Here is a 23,271-nt window from a genome sequence, read left to right as displayed (position 1 = left end):
TAAAAAAATGCAAAAGAAAACACGTTCATAAACATTTAGAAACAACAATACTAATGTTTTAACTCAGGAAGAGTTCAGAAATCAATATTTAGTGAAATAACCATGATTTTTAATCACAACTTTAATGCGTCTTGGCAGGCTTTCCACCAGTCTGTCACACTGCTTTTGGTTGACCTTATGCCACTCCTGGTACAAAAATGTAAGCAGTTCTTCACTGTTTGATGGCTTGTGACTATCCATCTTCCTCTTGATTACATTCCAGAGGTTTTCAATGAGGTTCAGGTCTGGAGATTGGGCTGCCCATGACAGGGATTTGATGTGGTGGTCCTTCATCCACACCTTGATTGACCTAGCTGTGTGGCATGGCGCATTGTCCTGCTGGTAAAAACAGTCCTCAGAGTTGGGGAACATTGGCTGAACAGAAGGAATCAACTGTTTTTCCAGGATAACCTTGTATGCGGCTTGATTCATACGTCCTTTTCAAAGAACAATCTGCCCAATTCCAGCCTTGCTGAAGCATCCCCAGATCATCACCGATCCTCCACCAAATTTCACAGTGGATGCAAGACACTGTGGCTTGTACACCTCTCCAGGTCTCTGTCTAACCATTAGACGACCAGGTGTTGGGCAAAGCTGAAAATTAGACTCATCAGAGAAGATTACCTTCCTCCAGTCCTCTATGGTCCAATTCTTATGATCTTTGGCAAATTTCAGACTGGCTCTCCTTTGCTTCTCATTGATGAAAGGCTTTTTTCTAGCTTTACATGACTTGAGTCCTGCCTCTAGATGACGGTCATCCCAGTCATTGGAGAGTTGTTTTTGCCCGCTGCCGTCTGTAGCTTTGTTGTCCCCAATGTCTGCTGCTTGACCTTGTTGTAATGGACTGCCGTCTTAGAAATTTTAAGGATGGAGGCAACATGATGCTCACTGTGTCCCTCTGCTAGTAAAGCCAGAATTGAGCCCTTCTTTTTCTCACTCAAGACTTTTCAACTCTTTTGGCATGGTTAAAAGTTATTTTTTAATTCTTATTACTTTTGGGATATTACTAGCACTTGTTTTGCCATCCAGCTTGTCTTATTGCAAGAGGATTTCCTTCGTTAAATAAGATTTGGTTCAGATGATCACCTAATCAGAAGCACATTAAGTAAAATGAGGTGTCCTCTGGTTGGAATTCAACTGACACTGAAATGGAATGGCTGTCAGATATGTAGAGAAGCTGATTTTTATAAAATTGTGCAGTGGTCTCTTAATTTTTGCCAGAGCTATATATGTAAGTTCAGTTAGCTCCCATATATATTTAAAGGGAATCTGTCAGCAGCTTTTTGCTATGTAATCTGTGGACAGATGAGATAGGGGTTAAAACACTGAACTCAAAAATGTGTCACATGTTCGGATGTGATGTTGTTTACTTAGAGTGAAGGTTTTATCATCTTGTAATTATCATTGCTTAGACTACAGAAACGTGAGCCATAGTTCTACTCCGTCCCCTTAGCTCACTGTCTATAGCTATGTACACTGAGTGCCTGGTGGGGGCAGAGCTAGTTTTCTCAGCTCTGCAGCATTGCTAAATCTAAAAGCTCTGAGCCAGAATGGCTTCAACCAGGATTCTAAGTGACACATTGCTGGAATCAGGGTCTCGTTGCCTACATCAGGCTGCTCTCAGATGGGATAATAAAAACCTGCTAGCAGATTTCCTTTTGAGGCAAAGTGCTAGTGCACATTAAAGCAAAATGCCAGTGCATGTAGGGGGGCAAAAAAGTAAGTTATGGTGTCTGAGTATATTTCAAGTCTACCCATGACGTATATGATATGGGTTCCACCACAAACGCCCTGATGCCCTTTTCTAATACTGTATTGTCTAAAAAAAATATTTGAATTTTAATTATTGTGAGTTGTTTGTGAACACATTTGGTATTGATGGGGGGATCTATACTATTATTTCCCTAGCTGAAAGAGAAACATACAGCTCTGGAAAAAATTAAGAGACCACCACATCAAAACCCTGTCATGGGCAGCCCAATCTCCAGACCTGAACTCCATTGAAAACCTCTGTAATGCAGTCAAGAGGATGATGGATAGTCACAAGCCATCAAACAAAGAAGAACTGCTTATTTTTTTGCGCCAGAAGCAGTGTGACTGGTGGAAAGCCTGCCAAGACGCATGAAAGCTGTGATTAAAAATCAAGGTTATTCCACAAAATATTGATTTCTGAACTCTCCCTGAGTTAAAACATCAGTATTGTTGTTTCTAAATGATTATGAACTTGTTTTATGCATTATTTGTGGTCTGCAAGCAGTGAATTTTTTTGTTATTTTGACCATTTCTCATTTTCAGAAAATAAAGACAAAATTTATTGCTTGGAAATGCGGAGACATGTTGTCAGAAGTTTATAGAATAAAAGAACAATTTACATTTTACTCAAAAATATACCTATAAAGAGAAAAATCACACAAACTGAACATTTTGCAGTGGTCTCTTAATTTTTTCCAGAGCTGTATATATGCTTTATGAATATTTGTTTAAGCCATGCAACACTGTTAGCAGGAAAAAATATGCATCATTGACCCATTTTTAAGTGCATTTTATTGCATTTTTCCCCATTGCATTTCTTGCAATCCCATCCACTACGCTGTAACATCTGGTCACTGTGGGTTGGACACTGCACAAGAACGCAGCTTCCAACCTGCAGCGTCTACGATCAGCTAAATGCATAATTTATTCCACTTTTTACACCTTATATGCACTGGCATTATAGCACATTAGTAAATTCTTTTCTTTGTTTTTTTTTCTATTAATGTGAGCGCAGACGGAATGAGATATCATCAAATCATATATACATTCACCCATTCAAATAAATGGGAAAAAAATCCAAGAAAAATGCAGAAAAAATAGCACTTTAAAACAGCTAAAAATGCACGTATTTTCCTGACAACACTCTTGTTTTGGGTGCAGAAAAATCTGCTGCCAATAACTCAACGTCAACCCTTAGAGCACAGACTGAATGAAGTTTAATGAAAACATACATCCAGGGGTGAACCTAGCCTCTCTGCTGCCTGAGGCAAACTGCAAAATGGCGCCCCCCCCTTATGTAGTAAAATCAGCACAAATAAGTCTTAACAGGACCATATCTGACAACCTCAGCTCATCCACATAGGGTAACAAACACCAACTCCCACTTCCTTACGGCTTTCAGATCTAGCTGGTTCACATAGCTTATCTACTTCTGACAGTCTGATGGAGGGAAGCTGTGAACAGTGACAGAACTGTGCAGCAGCAGCATGTGGGGCCAGTAGGGAGACTGGGCACCGCCTCTGCACCTCAGTAAGTAACAGTCACCTGCCTGGCACGCCGCATATTAGGTTGTTGTGACACTGCCAGGGGCTTGCAAATTTTGGCCTGGGGGACAAGCACACAGCAGAGGCCCATGAGTAGTGGCCCATCCTTAAAGGGGTTGTCGGATCTTAAGCTACATGTCTACAGTCACTATGTCTGAATTCTCATATCGTGCGCACTGAGCGCTGTGAACATTCTCTGGTGTCGGGAACAGGTGGTCTTGTGACCGCAAGCATGTATATATATTATATATTATATATATATATTCCCAGCCACATTCCGACTAGACTGTTTTTGGCCTTGTTCAATACAGTTGCATTAGGCCATGCAAGTCTAGTCAGCATGTGACCGCATGTATGCAAATCACAAACTTGCAGCCACACACCCGCCAAATAACCACAGAACTGCGAGCAATGTGAGACGCACAAGTCTGCAGCCACATAGAATGACACAGAGTGAATGCTCCAATGACTGAAACACGTACAGCCCCACTGTATAATGACACACACATGCACAGCCCCACTGTATGACACACACAGCCCCACTGTATGACACACACGCAGCTCACACACAGCTTACACACGCATCACACACATGCAGTTCACACACACGCAGCTCACACACACACGCAGCTCACACATGCATCTCACACACACATCACACACACACACGCAGCAACACACATGCAGCTCACACTCGTGCATCACACACACGCAGCATCACACACATGCAGCATCACACACATGCAGCATCGCACACATGCAGCATCGCACACGTGCAGCATCGCACACATGCAGCTCTCACACACAGCTATCACGCACACACAGCTATCACACACACGCAGCTATCCCACACACGAAGCTCACACACACACGAAGCTCACACACGTGCAGCATCACACACACAAGCATCACACACGCAGAATCACACACACATGTGCAGCAACACACACAAGCATCACACATGCAGCATCACACACAGCTCACACACACAAGCAGCATCACACACATCAGATACTTCATACACACATCACACACTCTCCTCTGTGGTGCAGGGGTGGCTGATGTCCATGTGCAGCTCTTTGGTTTCTCCTGCTCACAGCTCTGCACTGTCCAGGCACCTCCCCCGGTCTCTCCTCTGCCAGGATAGCAGATAAGAGCAGGAGGAGCTAGGGCTTCTCTCTCCCTAGGAGCTCTGCGCGTACACACAGGCTGGTATGCTGACCTTTCATCTTGATTGCTGCTGGCTGCGCTGTCTGCCTCAGAGTGGCAGTGCCGCACAAGAGCCTGCTCATCACATACTGCTGCAGCCTGCATGTCGGGGAGGCTGGCGGGATGACGCGACCACACACTACAGGTGCGCTATATATTATAATCACTGCCAGTCCTCCAGCGGCCCTGTGCAGCTGCTTAGGCACGGGCCCAGGGGGCATATGCATTCCTGCCACCCGGCCCAGCCCGCCCCTGGACACTGCACTGTCAGCCAGTTTCAGAGCAGGGATTACAGGGAGAGTCGGCACCACGTGTCATGACTGCTGCTCTGCTGCCCCCTGTCTTTAAGGATGCTCCGCCGCCTGAGGCAAAGTATTCAACTTGCCTCATGATAGCAGTGCCACTGCCTGTGTGGCCCATATACAAATAAAAGCAAAAACAAACCTTAAACCTTAATCAGGTTCCTCACATCATGTTCTCATACATTTCATGTAGTTAATAGCCCTCTGTGTCTGTACTGTTACATACTTAGGCTGTTAACTGGTTCATGCAGCTTTACATGAACACCCGATCCTTACACTATGGCTGGTCCGAACAACGAAAGCAATTGTTACCATCCACCTCTCGTGTCTCCCTTTTTCCTATAGTTCATAAGCTTGAGAGCAGGGCCCTCACTCCTCTTGGTATCTATTTCAAACTGTGATTTTTGTTATGCTGTAATGTCTATTGTCTGTACAAATCCACTCTATAATTTGTAAAGCGCCGCGGAATATGTTGGCGCTATATAAATAAAATTATTATTATTATTATTATTATTATTATTATTATTATTATTATACCTCTTTGTTGGCTATAAAAGGGGCAAAATCTGGACACTGCTTTCTATGGGATTTGCACAGTGCATTAATATTTTCTAAGGGGCAAGTTTACCATATAAAAAGCACAGGAGGCATTATTGCTATATAAGGGGCACAGTGTCTGGCACTACTATGTGGGGCAGTAAGAGGAGCCCTGTTTTTGTGACAAACAGCAGGTGCAGTAACACAGATGGCAGCAGTGGTTCAGTAGTGGAGTATCAGCAGGATGAGGTGTTTGAACAAGTTTGGAATAGATGGGGACAGTGCTGAAAATGTCAGAAGTCAGGTGTACTCTCTGCAGACTAGTTGTGCCTGGAAGAAGTTGTCATGTCGGTCTGGGTCAGATGGAAAAGATGGGAAAAATTAACAACTCCATCAGAAACAATGTCATTTGTAAGTTATTATATATAACTGTACTGTAATCACTTGTATGCTCTGCTGGACTGATATCTACCACTATATGGTCACTGTGAAGAATATTGGAGACATTCCATGTCAATCATCTGTATACTATTGGACATGGAATTACAAAAAATCCTTCAGCACACGCTGTGGTAACATGATGCCTGACCAGCTTCAACAAAGGATTCACACTCCCCTAGCTAGCTAGTATGCAACTTTCTACAGGAAGACCCCCCTGTGAATCCAAGCCATGTGGCCTGAGTCCTTTGCTCAGCCAGCTAGGATTTCATAAAGGAGTTATGGAAATACTATATGTCCTTGCTGTATTTCGCATATATATTTCCGAGATCCCCAGACCAGGACAAGTGCCTGTCTGGATCTCGAGTCATTCTAACATGCACAGGAAGGGAAATACATAGAACAGCCACTAGCAGCTAGGTAGAAAAATTGTGTTTAGTCTCTATGAGTAGCAGAGGCCCAGGCGGATCCGATGGAGCCAGAACTGCTGCCCTAGGACCACCCATAAGGAGTTATGATCTTTCATAAATTTTGGGAGATTTATCTCCAAACCTCCAGGGGAGGAGATTTAGGTTTAGCCCAGAGGGCAGGAGGGGAGTGACCCAGAGGGTTAAGTCAGGGCCGTATTTAGAGTTTCTCCTGCCCTAGGCACTTTTAGTGCTGCCTCCCCCATTGGTGAGTATGACACTATCGGCAGTGACTTTGGCAAGAATCGCTGTTGTGAAAATAGCCTTTTGCAGCAGATCGGGCAGTTTTTTCGCATCTGCCGCGTAACGGATCACTTACAACGGATCACTTACGGCAACACTGCGTTTGGCTTCATTCATTCCCTATGGGATTTGTGGCACTTGCTGTGATCTGGCAAATGCGGTACCATACCTCCTGAAGGGAAAGAGGCATAAAGGTTGCGGCGCACGTAGTGCGCCGCGGCAAATTTTAGGCCACGCCTCTGACCACACCCATTTCACAACTAGTCACACCCATATCCAAGTCCCAACCACACCCATTTAGCACTGCTGATCACAACTGTTTCATATACAATAATTATAACCAAAAAAATATGGCCACACATGATGCTCCATACTGTATAATGGCCACACAGTGCTCCATACTGTATAATGACCGCACATGATGCTCCATACTGTATAATGACCGCACATGATGCTCCATACTGTATAATGACCGCACATGATGCTCCATACTGTATAATGACCGCACATGATGCTCCATACTGTATAATGACCGCACATGATGCTCCATACTGTATAATGACCGCACATGATGCTCCATAGTGTATAATGGCCACAAATGATGTTTAATACTGTATAATGACCACACATGATGCTCCATACTGTATAATGACCGCACATGATGCTCCATACTGTATAATGACCGCACATGATGCTCCATACTGTATAATGACCGCACATGATGCTCCATACTGTATAATGACCCCACATGATGCTCCATACTGTATAATGACCCCATATGATGCTCAATAGTGTATAATGCCCCCCTCCCATCTTGTATGCATGGCTCATCTTCCTCCCATCCCATATGCATGGCTCATATCCCCCCGCGTATGCATGGCTCATAATTCCCCCCCCATATGCATGGCTCATAATTCCCCCCCACCTCCTGTATGCATGGCTCATAATTCCCCCCCTGTATGCATGGCTCATATCCACCCCCCCGCCCCCTGTATGCATGGCTCATATCCCCCCCACCTCTTGTATGCATGACTCATATTCCCCCCTATGCATGGCTCATCTCTCCACCCCCCCTCCCCTGTATGCATGGCTCATATCCCCCTATGCATGGCTCATAATTCCCCCCCACCTCCTGTATGCATGGCTCATAATTCCTCCCTGTATGCATGGCTGATATCCACCCCCCCCCCCGTATGCATACCTCATATCCCCCTATGCATGGCTCATAATTCCCCCCCCTGTATGCATGGCTCATATCCGCCCCCCTGTATGCATGGCTCATATCCCCCTATGCATGGCTCATAATTCCCCCCCACCTCCTGTATGCATGGCTCATAATTCTCCCCCCCCTGTATGCATGGCTCATATCCGCCCCCCTGGCTGTATGCATGGCTCATAACCCCCCCACCTCTTGTATGCATGACTCATATTCCCCCTATGCATGGCTCATCTCTCCCCCCCCAAACCCCCCCCGTATGCATGGCTCAGCACTCCCCCCTCATGCATGGTTCATCACTCCCCCCTCCCCCCCCATGCATGGCTCATCACTCCCCCCTCCCCCCATGCATGGCTCATCATTCCCCCCCCCATGCATGGCTCATCACTCCCCCCTCACCCCCCCATGAATGGCTCATCACTCCCCCCTCCCCCCCATGAATGGCTCATCACTCCCCCCTCCCCCCCCATGAATGGCTCATCACTCCCCCCTCCCCCCCCATGCATGGCTCATCACTCCCCCCTCCCCCCCCATGCATGGCTCATCACTCCCCCCCATGCATGGCTCATCACTCCACCACCCCCCTCCGCTCCCCGCTCCTTCTCCCATGGCACGGGCGGCTTACCGTCCTCCTTCAATCCCCCCTGTCCTCTGTCCCTCATACTCACCTGTCAGCTGTCTCACACCAAGCGGGCGCGCCGACTGCGACATCCCTCCGGCTCTCTGTCCCGACTCCCGGCGCACAGGCGCAGGCTCGCAGCTCCTTCTTCCTGTGTGAGCGGTCACGTGATACCGCTCTCATTAAGGCTCATGAATATGCGCATATTCATGAGCCTTAATGAGCAGCACCACGTGACCGCTCACTCAGGACGCGCTACAGAAGCTGAGACCAGGCATCGCTGGAGCAAGGTGAGTATCGTCTTCAAGGAGGGCGGGGGGAGGCGGGGGGGCGGCGGTCGGAGGGTGGGTGGGAGGCTGGTCCCGGGGGGGGGCTGGGGGGGCGGGGGTTGGGGCGGTCGGGAGGTGGGGAAAAAAAAACAAAAACAAAAACACCTTGCTCGCTTGCTCAGGTGCCGCCCCCCGCATCGTCCCCGCCCTAGGCACGTGCCCTCGAGTGCCTAGTGGCAAATATGGCCCTGGGTTAAGTGTTTGTGTACAGCATTTCCTGTTGCTTTTTGTATGGGAGGTTGCAATGACACATCGTGTGAAGGCAAGTCACACCCAGAGGGGACCTCAAGCCTCCCATGAGGCAGTCCCTTCCCACAATCCAGGTCTTTCATCTAACTGGTAACTGACTATATGATCAACTTATACCTTTTGTCCTACCATTATTGTATTTGCATATCTGGCCATTGTATATGTATAACCATTGTGTATATATAGTGTATTGCATAGTGTGCCCTTAGGGTGATTAAATATATAATTTAACCTTGGGCTGTTCTTTTACCTCGATCCACAAATCTACATGTCCAATTATCGGCGCAATCTCACATGATACTGGGGCGGGTTTCTGGCCCGATAAAGCCCTGTTAACAGACCAGGCATATATCGAAGGAGGAACCGATGGCACTCCTACCGGGCTGATAAGGTTCTGTTTCACTAATGCTAGTGAAAGGAGCCTCTCAGCCTGTCAGGGTTTGACAGCTGCATTTAACTAGTTAACAGCCGCAGGTGGATCGCAATTCCACCCACGGCTCTTAGAAGCACATGGCAGCTGTCCAAAAGAGAGCCCACATCAAAGGGAGGGAGTCCGACATCGGCGTACTATTATGCCTGATGTCAGAAAGGGGTTAATGATTCTATATCTAACTTGGAAATTGCACTCCCTTTTAAGACTGATGACTAAAATTCACCACTTTTTCTATTTTTGCTGGTATTCCTTGGTGAAAAAGATAACAATTCTAGTGAAAGTGGTTAGAAGGGTGTTAGAGGTCCTGTTACATAAATCTCAAACCCATTCCTGTGTTTTGGGCAGGGGTGCACTATTGGCTTCTTCTGCCTAGGGCACTAACATGCCTTGTCCTGGCCGATTGGCTGTACACTCTAAAAGACTAATAATTATTCTCACAATTATCTATACAAGTTTTTCCAGCTTCCAAAAAATCAAGGTAACATCAATTTTTATTTTAATAGGGAAAAAATGCCTTATTTTTAAGTACTGTCCAGGAATTTGTGGATGGTTGGCAACCCTGTTCACGGGCTGGAACAGTTGGGCATCATTTTAGCTCTTTAGTATATCATAAAGTAATAGTATGGGTTACCTAGGTATTCTGGAATTTGAAGGTCTAGATTGGGGAAACATCACTGACCTTTGCTAATTGTATTCGCACATTTGGAATAATTAATATGCAATGATATGAAGTTATGGTTACACAGTATCAGGCCTAACCTTGAAAATGTTTAATCATATGAAAAAAAAACAATATTGAATATTGAGGCCTCGCTTCTAGGGAACGGAAACATTTCTCAAGTGTGTCACCTGCACTCTGCTGGAGGTTCAAAAATGTACCAGAGTCTAAACATTTTGTGTTTGTCCTGTGTTAAGTCACCATCTAGTGGAATAATTTGGGTACTGCATGTCTATTCTGTATAATGTACATTAATGTCTGAAGGAGTTGTATACCATATTATTATTATTATTATTATTTATTTATATAGCACCATTGATTCCATGGTGCTGTACATGAGAAGGGGTTACATCAAAATACAAATATCACTTACAGTAAACAAAACTAACAATGACAGCCTGGTACAGAGGGAAGAGGACCCTGCTATATGCAAATTGTCTCTTCAGAGAGGAAGAGGACTTGAACTCTTGTGCCACATATTAGAAGTAGCAATCCTAAAAGTCAATGTTGACCCCACAACGAGCCTATCCATAAGACTTAGGGTAAAAGTCAAACAAGAATTTCAATTTATAGACATGTGTTTCGAGGTGTTGCCCCTCCTCAGTGCAAAGCATGAGGAATAATTTGAATATATGAGAGGCCTCTGACTGGGATCTAAGGGGTAATTTTTCTCCTAGTGGAGAGTGACATGCCTGACATGCTAGTGTAAGTAGGCTTATAGGACATGCAATGACCCTCTGGGAAATTAAATATGCTATTGCCTCTTCAGAGAGGAAGAGGACTTGATCTTTTGTGCCACTTTTTGGAAGTAGCAATTCTAAAAGTCAATATCAACCCTTTAACAAGCCTTACCACATGACTTAGGATAAAAGTCAAACCAGAAGCTCAATTTGCAGACATCTGTTTCTGGGTGTTGCCCCACCTCAGTGCCAAGCATGGAAGCTGAACTCCAATAAGAATTTTATTAAGTAACTCTACATACTAAGCCAAGTTATACTTAAGCAGGTGTTATGAAGACACTGTTGCTGAATACAATCTACAATAGATGGTATAATGTGTGCAGTATGGCAATGGGCGAAAAGAAATATTTGTCTTTGTTCTCATAGTTTGGAAAGAGACATTTATTATGAGATGCAAGCACAAATGTTATTATTGTATGGCATAAAGGAATCACTGTGTTGAGGGTTCACTGTGAATATATATATGGAAGTCCTGTATGTGGTGCAATCTGACCAGGCTTGGTTTACCTGCCCTAAAACACTTTCAAATGCACTGTGGCAGTGAGCTTAGGTGGAATGAAAGATAATCGGCAAGGTGAGTATAATTTTATTCAATAACTTTTCGCTGCATAGGAATCCAGCAAAATGGCATCCAACTAAAAGTTTTCCGGTTTTGCCCAAGCAAATCACAAAAAAAATAGATTGGGCGTGATGCCAGTGGAGGTGGATCCACTGTGCCAGTGGCCGGGCTTACCCTGGAGGTGCGTGACTAAGTGTCTATCTGGTCTTCACTATGACCTGTGATGGTGAGGTTAGGCTTGGGCCGTTAGGGTAGTCACCAGGTGCCACTCCAGGGCAGTGCCTGGACATGCAGCAGCTGACAAATGGTTCAAGGCAGGGATACAAGTTACAGAGGACACAGGCAGAGACCTAGTCAGACAGTCCAAAGTTGAGGAGGCAACACAGGATCAGAATTCAAACTCAGGATCAGAAGCAGAGAGGTCAAGCAAAATGAAGAAACTAGCCAGGTTGGTAACAGGAGAGTCAACACTATAATGCACTTAACAGAATTCTAGGAGACAAACTGCACTAGGGACCTAAGTTCAGGCACGTAGTTGAGGGCGGAGCTGCCTAATATATCCCCTGGTGACAAGGAACAGACCAGGAAGTTAAACTCTGGAGGACACACAGGGGTTAAAATCCTGCAAGGTCTGGCCGCACCTCCACATAGACAGTTGGAGATTCTCAGTAAGACAAGGATTCATCATGCTGAGAATTTTTCAAGAGGGAGTTCAGACTGATGGCCTGAGACTGAAAGGGGAAGAGATGTAAGCGTAGTGAGTAGAAAGGTGTTAAGAAGGTGTGCGAGTTACCAGCATGACAGTACCCCCACCCTCACACCCTTACGTTCCCTCATTTTTTGGCCAGACCAACGGAGAAACGTTTCTGAGATGATAGGGGTGCAAATGTTCTCCACAGGCTCCCAAGACCTCTCCTCAGGACCAAAATCCTACCAATCAGCCAAATAGAATGTATTTTATTAGAATTCAGATTGTCCTTAACTTTGAACATATCCAAGGTACCCTTTGGGAGAAAAGTAGAGGCAGGAGTAAGAGATTTAGAATAAAATTCAGGACCACCGGTTTCAGGAGTGAGACGTGGAATTAATTTGGAATCCTTCGATTCACTGAGACCTGAAAACAGTATTAATTTGCCTGAGGATTTTCAATGGCCCAAAGTACCAGGTTGCAAATTTATAGGAGGGTACATTCAGGCAGATGTTCCGGGAAGATAACCAGACTTTGTCTCAAGGTTGGTAATGAGGTGGCAAAGTTCTCTTCTTGTCTGCATTCAACTTCACACAAGACACGACCTTAAGGAGAAAGCCCCGAGTTTGCTGCAAGATCTGTTAGAACTTGCCATATGAGGAATCCACTGCTGGTGCCTCAGAGGATGCAGACATAGGAGAGGGCACTTGAGGATGCTGAGAGCATGCAACAAAAAATGGAGATGCTCTGGAAGACTCCCCAATGTGGTTGTTGTAGGAAAATTCCAGCTAGGAAAGTAACTGCACCCAATTACCCTGACAGACAGAGATAAACTGGAGTAGGTAGTACAGTACTCAAGAACGTGGTTGACCTGTTCCAATTGCCCATTGGGGTGAGGATGCTAAATGGAGGAGAAATCCAGCTGAACATTCAGCAGCTTGCAAAGAATTCTCCAAAATTTAGATGGTAACTAAACTTCTCAATCCGAGACAATGTGGAGAGGAAGACCATGGAAACTAAACACTTTGTGGTTATCTTGGGAGCTAAGGGAAGAAAGACCAACCAGAGGAATAAATTGAGCCGTCCTGGAGAATCGGTCCACCATGACCCAGATGGTGTTGTAACACTCAGAGTGAGGAAGGTCTGATTTTATGGATAGGTGATAAGCGTCTCATTTGTTCCTAGTATCCAGAAGCAGGATTGCTATTCATATTCCATATATTTGACATGCTTAAGCACTACAAGAGTGCAACTTCTTTTGTTTATTGTATATGGAGGTAGCTGCTCCTAGTTTGCACCTGTTCACACTAGCTTGGAAGTGCCAGTCAGTCTTTTGTCAAAAGATTGAGACAAAGCATCTGCTTTAACATTTTTTTTCACAGGACGGAAGTGCAACTCAAAGTCAAAACAGGCGAACAAGAGTGCCAACCTGGCTTGACCAGGATTTAACCATTGGTTGGTCTGAAGAAAGGTCAAATTGTTATGGTTTGGGCATATTATTACAGGAGTGCTGCGCCTTCCAGTAGATGTCACCATTCTTCAAGCGTCATCTTAACGGCCGGTAGTTTGCTGCAAATTTCACCCATACTAATGAGTGGAGAAAAATTTACAACAAAAAAGCAAGCAAAAACATAGCTAAAATGCACGTTCTTCCTCCCAAGAGATGCAGAAATGGTGCAGAAGCTTCTGCACCAAACTCTTAATGTGTGCACATGCCCTAAGGCTAAATAAACCCCCACAATGAGTATTTAGTGAGTTTTTGATGTTGCAGTTTTTCTGCACCATTTTTGCACCCTAACACATAGCTTTTTTTTCTGCAGACAAAACCTGATCTTTTGGTACTGAAAAAAAAAGCTAAAGCCAAAACATTGGTTTTGCTGTTTTTCATTTCTTGCTGTGTTTTTATGCTGTGTTTTTCTGGATATCAAAGTTTAGCTTTCCTTCCACCTTGCAAGCATGAACAAACAAACAAACAAGGTGTTAGGCCACCAATGCAAGATGTATGAGAAACCATAAAACATTTTTTTATATAAAAACTGCGTTGGGAAGTTGAATTGGTAGGGCATTGCTTACTTAACACATTGGTAGGGCTTTGAGTTGATACGGCTATAGCGTGGTGCAGACGAGGCACTGGTCTTCTCCTGTCTCGCCCCGGCGCACTACATGTAACAGTGGGTACTCGCTGGGTGTTGGCACTGTGAGAGCCTTGTGGCTGTGCAGGCCGCCTGTGGCCAATGCTGTTGGCCGGCCAGGACCATACGTTTTAGAGTTCAATAAAGGAGACTCCCATTCTAAAACATAGTCTCTACTGCAGGTATAAGGTTTTATGGATGTTTGCTTCACACGCATTGTTTCCTTCCAAGTAGTCTACTCCAGGGCTGGTCAAGCACACTGTTTCACCCTGCTTCATCACAGCCCAGCTTGTCACCCAATCCTGATCAGCAGGTCGCTCTACCTGCTCAGTGGTTCCACGTCCTATTTCTTCCACTACTGGTGCCCTGGATCTACCGCTCGGGACCCTCACTAGTCCTGCAAACACAGTCCTGTTTAAGTCCGTTACCTTTGGCATTTAGCAAGCTCAGAGTTTCTCATGACATGTTGTCCTGTCCAAGACCCCCTTTTAGGTGGAAGGCCACTCTGTCACTTCAGTCATTTCCAGGTTGCGCTACTCCCTCTCCCCCTTAGTTTAGTTATTAGAAATTCACCCAATGGCAGCACTGATCACAGACTCTTCCTACGGCAACTTGAATTTTCCCTATCTATCTACAGGAATAAGTCACTTGCCCTAACACTAATCCCCTCCCAGTATTGTCTAGTCCCAAACATTAACATTATCTTATCCTATTTTCACTATCTAACTACAGTCACTATATTAACTAAATATCTTATGTCATAAGACCTAAACTATGACTTATCCTGTGCTATATACTTGTGCATTACCTCTACATTGTACATTATAACACAATTCACATGACGCAATATATATAAAGATGCAAGACTAGTGTTGAGCATTCCGATACCGCAAGTATCGGGTATCGGCCGATATTTTGCTGTATCGGAATTCCAATACCGAGATCCGATACTTTTGTGATATCGGGAATCGGTATCGGGATCGATATTAATGTGTAAAATAAAGAATAAAAATAAAAAATATTGAAATACTCACCTCTCCGACGCAGCCTGGACCTTACCGATGTAACCGCCAGCTTCCGTTCCTAAGAATGAGCGCTTGAAAGTCCTTAGATGACGTCGCGGCCTGTGATTGGTCGCGTGAGCATTGACATTCCTGCAATGTCCGGAGTCTAAAGCTCGAAAAAGGTGTTATGGAGAACACCTTAACCCCTTCCATACAGTGAAGAATGTGTGGCACCCCAGGAGTCCGGTTGCCACAATGGCATTGCCCTCCTCACGGGGGGGTGATGTCATGCCTGGAGGTAAGAAGGGATCCACTTGGCAGGTAATACAACATACAAACACCTTCCTAACTCCAGACCAGAAGGGGGAGCTCTAAACCCAGTTTCAGGGTAGCTTCCCCATAAATTCTGGTCTGGAGAAGGGGTTAGTGAGTTGAGTGTGAGACACTGAAGTTAAAGGAAGGACGTGAGGAGAGAGACTGGGGTCTGGAGCTGCGATTGGGCTCACCCCAAAATAAAGCGCAATGAGACCGGAGTCCGTGGTGGTGAGAGGATTGCATACCCAGCCACCGAATCCGGAGGGCAGGAGATTCCAAGTCTCCTGACCCCAACTAACACCCGGCAACACAGCAGATCAGGAGCCTGGGGCTGCCAATGAGAAGGCAGTGCCCATGACAGGCTCAGGCTGTCAGCCATACGGTTTGGGAGTACAGACACTGAGAGGACTTATGCAGAGCTTCAGGCAGCAAGGGTCAGAGTACAAAGCGCAGAAGGAAGGCCTCCGAACCCACCTGGCTAAATGGATCCCAAGCTGTTTCCAGGCTGCCTGGACCTCAACACCACCTGCTACCTGTACCCTGGACTGCACTTGTATTCCATTAGTAATTAGTAAAAGGTAAAGGAAACTGCTACCCTTGTGTTCCTCAATCATTACCTGCACTCTCAGTCCTGCATCCCATTGTTTACCATCCCTTACCAACTGTACCAGGTAGCCCTGGGGCCCCGCTCTACCTGAGGAGAGCCAAACCATCTAAGCTGCATTAACATCAGCCACAGTGGTCCCTTTAAGCAGCGTCGGCCATCCCGGACGAACACCACAGGTGGCCTCACGAATCATCCGTTAAAGACTTTATTTCCACTTTCATCCACTTCTGCTTTAACTGGACACCCAGGGCCACCATAACAATTATGTAACAGCAATGTATAAACACAGGAGAATTTTTACTTAATCGATCCCATTTGGAACATTTTTCTGTTTTGTGTGGAAAAAAACTAATATTTACTTGTGTGACAAACCCTTTAGAACACACAGCTTACACCATGAGGCCCATAGTGATAGGAGATTAACAAATAGTTGTCTAGATATACCTACTATGATTGGTATGAGAGCAGTAATGTATATTTGTTAATACCGCAAATTCCTTCTAATATGAGACATAATCAATATTTATATATTTGATTACAAACATTATAGAACGCTCCCTTTAGCCTCCCCAGGCAGTTTCTATATTTCAGACATCTGACATGGATATTGATAAAAACCTGAAAATCTTGTAGGAGCCCTGATAAAGTAAGCTTCTGAGCGATTTATCTTCTGTGCTGCGCTCCCATCGATTGCCAGTAAAGAAATCAGGCTGTAAAAGTAGTAGACTCTAACTTTGTAGAATTAACAACTGAGAAATTGTGAGACGTGATATACTTTGCAGGGTATGAAGCATGCAGAGGAAATTATTTCAAATACAAAGAATAGCTCCAACTTAAAGGGGTTGTATCATCTTACTTAATAAGTAAAATTGCCATTTTAAAAAATCCTCTTCGTTTTCAAGAATTAAAGTATTATTAATTCAATAGTTTACAGCTCATTGCAAAAGGTTACTGGCAGTCTATGAAAGATGGTCTGTTCCATAGGCAAATTCCTAGTCAAAATTGGGCATTTGCAAGCTCTTTGCTATATAGCTTGAAAGTACTGCTCTGAAGCTGGCAAGACCCTTTGTCAGTCGCCTTTGCTGGGGAATGCTGGGGAGCATAATCAGGAGCAGCAGGAGTATATTATATAGTAGTACTGAGTAGTGTAGCTGTGAATCCGGCTTTTAAATTAAATAAGTTACTTGATGAAGTTAAGTATAAGGGTATGTTTCCACATTCAGGAAACGCTGCTTGTTTGACGCTGCATTGAGCCGCAGCGTCAAACACTCAGGGTCCAGATGTTACAGCATAGTGGAGGGGATTTCATGAAATCCCGTCTCCACTATGCATTAAAAGACGCATGCGGCAGACCCGCGAAAACTGACATGCAGCGCGTCTTTTAAGAACGCAGCATGTCCTTACATTGCAGAAACAACGCAAGGACAACGCAGGTGACCTGCCAGTGACCTCAGGTGCAGATTTGGTCAGGATTTTACCTACATAAAATCCTGACCAAATCCTGATGCAATCCCTAAGGGTATGTGCACAGGTTGCTGATTTTCATGCATTACCTCAGCGTTTTTGGATGCGCAGAATTGCCTCAAATGTGCAGTACAGAGTGCACACAATGTTAATGAATGAAAAATGCAAAAACACTGTGCACACGCTGAGGAAAATTCTGTGTGGAATCGCAGCGTTTTATTTTCCGCAGCATGTCAATTCTTTTTGCGGTTCCGCAGTAGTGGTTTCCATTCTGGCATATGAAAAAAAATCTCCCTCGCCCTCTCTCTCCTTCAGAAGCACAAGAGACAAAGATCACAACAAATCCGCACAGCAAAACCGCAGTAGAATCCGCAGAAAAAACGCAAGAAATTCACATCAATTCCGCTGGACATCCGCAAGTGTTTTACCCTGCGTTTTCTGCCAAGAGATGCGGATTCTCTGCAGAAAAATCCACAGGCTAATCCGCAACGTGTGCACATACCCTAAATCTGTTTTTCTTCCGGTGTCAATTCCTCTTTACACTTAGGGTACCGTCTCACATAACGATTTACCAACGATCACGACCAGCGATACGACCTGGCCGTGATCGTTGGTAAGTGGTTGTGTGGTCGCTGGAGAGCTGTCACACAGACCGCTCTCCAGTGACCAACGATGCCGAAGTCCCCGGGTAACCAGGGTAAACATTGGGTTACTAAGTGCAGGGCCGCGCTTAGTAACCCGATGTTTACCGTAGTTACCAGCGTAAAAGTAAAAAAAACCAAACAGTACATATTTACATTCCGGTGTCTGTCCCCCGGCGTTCTGCTTCTCTGCACTGTGTAAGCACCATAGCCGGAAAGCAGAGCGGTGACGTCACCGCGTCACCGCTGTGCTCGCTTTCCGGCCGGCCGGCGCTCACAGTGCAGGGACGCAGAACGCCGGGGGACAGACACCGGAATGTAAATATGTACTGTTTGTTTTTTTTTACTTTTACGCTGGTAACTACGGTAAACATCGGGTTACTAAGCGCGGCCCTGCGCTTAGTTACCCGATGTTTACCCTGGTTACAAGCGAACGCATCGCTGGATCGCTGTCACACACAACGATCCAGCGATGACAGCGGGAGATCTAGCGACGAAAGAAAGTTCCAAACGATCTGCTACGACGTACGATTCTCAGCGGGGTCCCTGATCGCAGTAGCGTGTCAGACACTGCGATATCGTATGGATATCGCTGGAACATCACGGATTGTACCGTCGTAGCGACAAAAGTGCCACTGTGAGACGGTACCCTTAGACTCCATACAGAGTGAACCCTCTAAACACAGACGCAAATCATGCTCATTAAAAATAGAACCACTAAATGAATACAGACTGGAGATCAGACTCTGTGAATAAACACTGACACCAAAACCGTCTAAACTTATACAGACCGACCCCGGAATCTGCATGAGTATACCTCCCCTTGTGACTGCATTTTGAAGACTTTTTTGACTCCTAAAGACCATGTCTTGATATGTCTTGAGACTAGATACCTCTTTTGGGAGTCCACAATGTCTCCTTTTCTATAGCGTGTTCCTAGTGGTTTGTCCAGATTAAAATTTTCAACAAATAAAAGCCTCTTTTCTTTTAAGTGCAGAATGACCTTCACATCAGAAAACTATAGAAAATAAGCTACAATGCATTTCATGTTGAAGTTGAGGCGTCAAGAAGCAGTCAGTCTTCAATCAAAGGGAAAAAATATTCTCTTTTCATCTTCATAATGACAGGCACAAAGTTCAGTCTCTGAAGTAAGCCATGTATGATGGGCCGGGTGACAACGCGATGATATTCGCTCCATGTTTGGCATACATGCAATATGGACAAAAGATTGACAAATTTCATTTACACATAGTTGTAAATTTTAGAAAAGAGTGAATCATCTTTTTTTCGACAATCAGTTACAAAAACTCCTGTTTGAACAGGCTATCCTTTTACGACAAGTACAATGTTTTTAATTCAAGACATATTTTATGATTTCTTGTTTCAGTATATGTTTTCTTCCTCTCATATGCAATCTCTTCACAAATAAAATATTGATGAGCCTGATACAGAAAATAGTCAATAAAGCTATTATAATCCATAATTTGCCAATATTCTTTATTACTTGGCTTTGACCCACAATTTTGATTGAAATTCTTCACGCTCTGTAACAAGGTAGATCCCCCTCTCATATTCATAGGGGTCCCATATACGCATTTTATATCTTTTCTTTATCTATTCTAAATGTAGCTTTTATTCTGCCTACATTTTTCTTTTACTCAAATCACCTGTGAAGATGGATATTTTGCTTGGAATATGGATTTCCATGCCAGTTGGTGAAGATGCCGGGGAGAGTGAGGGCAATGGGTGAGTGCCAAAACTTTCCAGGAAAGACCCATGTAGAAAACCCCAGTGAGAGACAAAATGATATATTACAGTGTGTGGGAACACATTGAAGTATCTGATGATGAAGATGACACTCATCTCAATAACGATACATCCAGTTTTGATAGAACATCCAATGGCGACACCAGGCCTACGAAGAAAAGATGGAGCAGTTTGAGAAAAGAGAAGGAAGAACTTTAGAAAGGGATGGATGAATACAAAAAGAAGCTTACCAAATATCAGAAGAAACTGAAAGAATTTCAGAATCAGGATAATTCGAAGGGGGACTCCAAGAAACTGAAGAAGGATGTTGAGCTACTGAAGAAAGAGGAAAATAACTTGATGAAGAAGGAAGACATACTGAAGAAGAAAGAGAAGTCTATGCAATGGAACATGGACACATTGTTTTCAACATTAAAGGGAACTTGTCACCAAAAAAAGCATGCTATTAACCTGTAGATATGGGGTTAATCTCCATGTTAATAGCATTATTAACCTGCCCGGCGCCTGTACCTAGCCGAACGAAATGAACTTTATTCTTCCCCCGGCAGCATTCAGGTTCATCCATCACTCTAAGTATACAGAGCGGCTGCAATAGGTCTGTCAGTCAGGGCCAGGGGCATGGTTACTGAATCTGCTCCGGCACCGCCCCTGTGACTAAACACCGAACGCTTCCAAAGGTTATAAAGTTAATTTTATCCCGGCAGCGTTTGGCTAAGTGTGAGCACTGGGCAGGTTCACAATGATGTTAACCTGCAGATTAACCCCATATCTGCAGGTTAAAAACGTTTTTTTCTGGTGACAGGTTCCCTTTAAATCATAAGTAAATGTGGAAATAGAGATGCAAAAGGAACAAAAGCACCACATCTTTGTAGCAAAGAATCTCAAACAAAACAAACATTTTAGCATGCTGTACCTCTGGGACAACAGTCAGTAGTACATGTCTGATAACCAACACCTGGTGTAAGAGGAGATCATCAATTTATCGGTAATCTGGAACATTGACCTGGATGTGGAATAAAAACAAGCCCTGATGGGAACAAGTCGCCCACCAGGTTGTCGTCATGCTGCTTATTCTGGAGCTGGACAAAAGACTAATGGTGGATCCCAGAGTGTGCTCCATCCAGTTCTTTACCAAGATAAAGACCGCCGACCGGCAGTATCAGGACACTTTAAATAATGATTAGGAAGCTTTTGAGAGAGAGCCAAAATCCAAAGAGAAAAAGTTTTAAAAGAATTCGAGGAAGATGAGCAGAAGAGACTGGGACACAGGTGGCTAGATCCAGTCGAGGTTTATTAGACTCTTCCATCTCAGTTACAGAAATACTTTGATACAAAAGACATTCAGACACTGCAGGACATAATCAGCAAAATGGACCCAAATGAAGACAAGATTTATATGAAGCAGTGCATAAACTCTGGAGCGTGGTTCCCAAACTCTAAAGGAGATGCTCATGGCGCCAAAGAGTAGTAGGATCTCTTCTGGGGTACCTTACCAATTTGACCCAAAAGAGATGCAGCAAATGCTATTAATCTTTGTGCAAAGTATAAAATCAATGAAGGCAGCAAATTATGGATTATAATAACTGTATTGATTATTTGGTTTATCAAGCCCAAGTGTCCTCACTGACTATAATGAGCTCCATGAACTTTGATTCTCTTCATATTTCACACCTAATTTCTTGTCCACAGTCATGTTGTCTCCTTACGCTTCTCTCTACCCTCCAATTGTCTCCTCTGCTATCAAGCAGATTGAACATTTTGAAACTGAAATTTGCCAGTTTCGAGGAATTTTTTACAAAAAAAGAATTGTAGTAAACTGGCAAGGGGGTGAGGATTTGGGTGGATGCGAAGGTTGGGGAGAGAGGAGAGAGATGTGAGAGAGAGGACATGTTAGAAATGTGAGAGAGGAGAGAGAGGAGATAGAGGAGAGGAAGAGAGATGTGTGAGAGAGAGGTGAAAAAGAGAGAAGAGAGAGAGAAACATCCATGTTAATGCATAGAACTGAGTGCCATATGATAGTCCCTCCGGGTTGGGAGCACTATAACATATAATGTGATAGCTGCAAGCCTTTGCAGACTGTACTTCAAGCAATGTTCTGCTATATGTAAAATTATGACATCTGTTTTTTGATGATTCACCCAAATTGAATCACTCATTGAATTCACTGTGATCTGAGGATTTCAGGAAATTTGAGTCAAATTCAATATGAAACGAATCGATTCGATTACACTGTTCTTCAGCAAAATTAGTTTAGAGACGAAAACAGTTGAACTTAACTAATTTTGTGGTGCTGAAAACTAATATGATGCTTAAATTTGCTGATTGGCTCTAATTTTTCAAGATCCAGAGGAGGTTGTAATTACTTATGACACTTTTCATGCAGGCTTATAGAAAAGTTGCTTCTTTATTATTTCATCATTATTGCATTGTTAGTAACAGGTCTACTACATCATCTATTTAGTCTATTGAGCCTTCAGTATTCTATCATAGTGTGACCAATCAAAAAACGCCAACTCGGCTCCAATGATGAAGTCCTAATTAAAGTTCCATCACCTACTTTTATAATGCTCCGTGTGTAAGGTACATCATTTTAGAATTTCTTAGCTTAGTTACTTATCATATTGACATGTTTCTATATGTTTTTTCAGATATGTCTCGTTCTTGTAATAACAAAGTGGATAGTTTTTGCTACATATGCAGAAAAGTCACTTTTGCGTCACAAAGGAAAGACTTGACTACTATGATAAAGAAATCCTACAACCTGTATTTTGGCTGCAGAATAGGCAATCAGGGACAAGAGTTGGGCTCCTCAGATATGCTGTAATAGCTGTGCATTACATCTTGCACGGTGGTTGTATGGGAAGATGCAATGCATGCCTTTTGCAGTCCCACTGATCTGGAGAGCCAGTCGATCACACTACCAATTGCTATTTCTGCATGTTCTGCACTAGGAAAGGAGTTTCAAGGAAGATGTGGACTTTACTGTATCCAAACATTCCATCTGTAGTATGCCCAGTACCACATACAGAAGAACTGCCCATTCCAAAAGCACCAGAAACATTTTCAGTCAAGTGAGGAAGAAGAGAGCACTTGGTGTCATGAATCATCTTCCTCTCATGACCCAGACTTTCTGTCAGCAACCTCAACTGGACCACACCTTATAACACAAAGTGAACTGAACGATCCAGTTAGAGATTTAGATTTGCCCACGAGTAAGACCTCTTTCACATTTCCATCTTTTGCTGTCCGCCGCAATGCG

General features: G+C 44.1%; 1 pseudogene; it reads left to right on the top strand.

Moving 5' to 3' along the window:
• Positions 1-19,921: 19,921 nt before the first annotated feature.
• On the top strand, positions 19,922-21,480 carry LOC143788808 (hsp90 co-chaperone Cdc37 pseudogene; annotated as a pseudogene).
• Positions 21,481-23,271: the final 1,791 nt, after the last annotated feature.

Source organism: Ranitomeya variabilis, chromosome 8, assembly GCF_051348905.1.
Source record: "Ranitomeya variabilis isolate aRanVar5 chromosome 8, aRanVar5.hap1, whole genome shotgun sequence".
In the NCBI taxonomy this organism is placed as follows: Eukaryota; Metazoa; Chordata; class Amphibia; order Anura; family Dendrobatidae; genus Ranitomeya; species Ranitomeya variabilis.
The sequence above is the reverse complement of the archived record's forward strand: the minus strand, read 5'-3'. Positions and strand labels throughout refer to the sequence as shown.